At 43.3% G+C, this 4,256-nt stretch overlaps 1 pseudogene; it reads left to right on the top strand.

The window, feature by feature from the left end:
* Positions 1-409: 409 nt before the first annotated feature.
* Positions 410-3,509, top strand: LOC119365853 (annotated as a pseudogene).
* The last annotated feature ends 747 nt before the right edge of the window (positions 3,510-4,256 follow it).

Here is a 4,256-nt window from a genome sequence, read left to right as displayed (position 1 = left end):
TCTTGCTGGTCTTGCTATTTTGATGGGGCGACCCAAATGGACACGGATTTTGTCCGTATTTTGATGATCTTTTGGTCGCTCCATTGGGGTGCACCGAAGCAGAAGCGTTTTGTCTTTGCATTTTTCACTTGTGTATGTATGTGTAGAGACCGATAATATGTGAGGTTCGGAGCTCAGAATCATTTTCTTCACGCCTGCAGTCTTCTGATCTGACACTAGGACGGATGGGCATACCCATTACCCAGCAGATTCCTCATAGGATGTGACCCTATGCAATTAGTGAACCCAGCGGATTTCACTGACCGCTGAAATCGTTGACTGACAGCAAACTTGTCGACACCCTTGCAACCCTGCTGTACCGGGCGACGGACGACGACTCTGCGATAGGTACGGGGCAGCCAGAGTCACCGTGTTTGTCCAGTGGAGTCCCGACTCCAATCGACTTCATTCCCCTCCGAAAATCAAAGAAGCAGCAGAAAGAAATGCAGGGGTAGCAGCTCACGCCATGTCCAAATCCAAATCCAAATAGCGTCGCCACTTACAAGACTTTTTTGGGTGTGTCGCTCTCAAAGGAATATTCCGCGCCAGGCCGCCGCTTCTTAAAAGCTTCTCTGACTCTGACTCCGATAGGCGGAGGAGGAGGCTACGCTTGTAAGGAGGAGAAGGAAGCAAGGAGGGAGGCAGCAGAAGCACCATGGATTCCCTCTGTAAGTGCCATACCATGGCTTTTCTCTCTCTCTCTCTCTCTGAATAATGCATCGATTTGATGTAAGTTAGCGCCCATGTATGTGTTTCCCCCCACAAAAGCTCGACTTGATCTGAATTTGATGATCTTGCTATTTTGAATCTCGGAGTAGCGCAACTTCATATGGCAAAGATGAAATTTGTATCGAATCGGTTCGTCAGAATCTTGAGTAGTTGCTTAGTTTCAAGATCCTGTGAACTGAATGCATTCTCTGACAGGGCACGCCTCCGTCATTGTCCTTGTGCTTCTAATCATTGGAGGATCCGATGCCAACCCAGCCGCCCGTCGCCACGGTCAGCTGGATGTAAACCACAAGAAGCAGCCACTACAGACATCCAGGCCTTACAACATTGCCCACAGGGGTTCCAATGGCGAAATACCCGAAGAGACAGCTGCCGCATATTTGGTAACCAGCAATTTACTCCTCAATTACTTGCCCTTCCTTCTATGTTGCATCGGATTCAGATGGTAGTATATTTTAGTGCCACGTCAAATTCAACTGTACTTCCTCCGTTTTCGAATTACTTGTCACATAAATGGATGTATCTAGAACTAAAAATACGTCTATATACATCCATTTATGTGATAAGTAATTCCGGACAGAGGGAGTATTGCGTATTAACCTAATAGTCTTCAGTGCCCGAGAAGACTATAGTATAATTTTAGGACAGCACATTCACATGCCCAACCATGATGAAAAGAGGTGTATGCTGAAGAATATCCCGAAGATCATGTCATGTCCAGATTGTTAGCCTGTTTTTTAATCTGGTGGAGATTCTCTGAAGACTGAAATCCAATATGTTAATGCAAGCCTGATTTTTTATTTTTTTAACCGAACCTGAATATATTTGTGCATTGTTTATGGCAGAGGGCTATCGAGGAAGGTGCAGACTTCATAGAGACTGATATACTTGCATCAGAGGACGGTCATCTGATATGTTTTCATGATGTAACACTGGATGACACGACCGACATCGCCAACCGTACCGAGTTCGTTGGCAGGAAGAGAACCTATGAAGTCCAGGGAGTAAATATGACTGGTTGGTTTACCGGTATGTGAAACTGTATCTTAACCTTCTTTTGTTGCTAACTTGCTATTTCTAACATTTTTTGGTCGAGAATCTACTTCTGACTTTTGGAGTTCTTCTTGCTTCCAGTGGATTTTACACTAAGAGAACTGAAATCACTGAGGGTGAAACAGCGCTTCAGTTTCAGGGATCAACAGTATAATGGTATTACTTTTTGTCTTGTCTATTTCTTGCTTTCTTATTTTTCTAAATGCATTTTACTGCCCTTAAATATGACTCTCATGTTTGCCATCAACAATGAAATAAAATCATATTAGTCTCAGTCGTGTGTAATTCGGATGCCTTATACATTTTTAGTTATTACCTTCGATTCATAATAAGTGTCGCAGTTTTGAACTAACCCCAGTTCAAAACTGCGGTACTTATTTTGGATAGGAGGGAGTACTATTTAATGTCCCTTTAAATACATAACTCTTGTTTCTTTGCTACTGCTAATAATGTTCTCCTACTATATTGCAGGGAAGTACAATATTCTTACATTTGATGAGTTTATCTTGATTGCACTTCATGCTGACAGGGTGGTCGGAATATACCCAGAGATCAAGAATCCTATTTTCATCAACCAGCATGTAGGTGATTTCAACCTGACAAACTCCTTGGAACACATTGTTTACTTAAGAAATGAACCAACTTTAATGTCTACTGATTTCTTGAATATTCTTCCACAATATGATTTTTGAATAAACATGCAGGTCAAGTGGTCAGGTGGCAAGAAGTTTGAGGACAAGTTTGTCGAGACGCTTCTCAAGTATGGCTACAAAGGCAAATATATGTCCGAAGATTGGCTCAAGAAGCCGCTATTCATCCAATCCTTTGCTCCAACCTCACTAATTTACATCTCAAACATCACAAATGCTCCAAAACTACTTCTAATAGACGAAACCACAGTTCCAACTCAAGATACCAATCAGGTAAGATCAGCAGTAAGCACTACTTTTTTTTCTGTCAAGTTCGTCACCCGAAAACTCCTAGTTTTCAAAGACGATTTGTAATCTGCAGTCATACTATGAGATAACTTCGAACGGCTATCTCGCATTCATAAGGAAGTATGTAATTGGGATTGGGCCATGGAAGGATACAATTATCCCCCCAGAGAATAACCTTTTAGGCCCTGCAACCGATCTTGTGGCACGGGCACATGCTCTGAATCTTCAGGTGAGCAACACACGTTTCTCTCTGTTATCATATGCAAGGTCTTAGATGACAGTACCTTGCTGAATCATGGTGGCGTTCCAGGTGCATCCATACACATTCAGAAATGAGAACTCATACCTGCACTTCAACTTCCATCAAGACCCTTATGCTGAATATGAGTACTGGCTCAGAGAGATCAGAGTCGACGCGCTGTTCACCGATTTCACCGGCAGCTTGCGCAAGTACCAGGAGTGGACAGCTCCGCACCAAAACAAAGAAAAGAAGTGCAGAGGACCTCCTGCATGAGATCGCCCAGACGCTGAAGGTTGATGCTCACTAAAGCTTAGGTTGCCAAGTCTGTATACCTCCTACCTTTGAGGAGTTATTTCACTGTTGTCAGTACCGAGAAAATGGACTGGTCAATACCATTCTATGTAATTGCTTCCTACAAATCACGGGAAGTGGCAACTTTAGAGCATCATGGAGTTCCAAAAAACTTCATTTAGTGAAAATTTTCTTCCCGTTTCTGCGGGACATGCCAACGTTTCTAAAAAGGGATAATTTGGCATGCAGTCTGAATCGTTTTCCTGAGCATAGCGGCGACCGGTCATCTACCCTTCTCACTGACAGGCCCCGCTCGGTAGACAAAGTTATGTGTGCATTGAATTTATGCTCCAACCAACTCATCCAAAAGTCCGGATTGATAAAGAGAGGCGGACAATATATGGATTTATGTAGGACGTAGAATCTTTTTTAATACTGCGTTGGCATGGTCTTGAACTCAAGACCTGCTGACTCTGATACCATATTGAATTCATACTCTAGCCAACTCATCCAAAAGTCCGAACCGATAGAGAGAGACGGGCAATATATTTTAACAGTGTGTTTCATGGTTGTCAGACAACGGCTTGTTATGTGTCTGAGCCGGGTTGGGCTAACATTTAATTATGCTTGTGTTAGTTCTTTTTGTCGGTATGGTCTTACTTGGTGGGTGGAGAGAGTTGTTGGGTGAGTCGACGTGATGTTGTAACACATCACAACGTTGGTGGTCACTGATAGTGTTCATATTAGCCCCATACAAACACCATGATTACTTGCTAGTAGGCTCATACCTCCTCGAGGAGGAAACACACTCTTAGAAATGGCTCCCACCAACGACCCCCAAGGTCCCGAGCTACTACGGCCCAGCATCCCTAAGGAGTTTAGTAACTTGGTAAATAGATATGGTTCATGTCATTGTCAATTCACCAGCTACTCCTAGGAGCTTATTTCTGTCAGAGCATCCCCAA

This window comes from Triticum dicoccoides, chromosome 1A (assembly GCF_002162155.2).
Source record: "Triticum dicoccoides isolate Atlit2015 ecotype Zavitan chromosome 1A, WEW_v2.0, whole genome shotgun sequence".
NCBI lineage: Eukaryota > Viridiplantae > Streptophyta > Magnoliopsida > Poales > Poaceae > Triticum > Triticum dicoccoides.
Note: the sequence above shows the minus strand (reverse complement) of the source record. Positions and strands in the feature narration are given on the sequence as shown.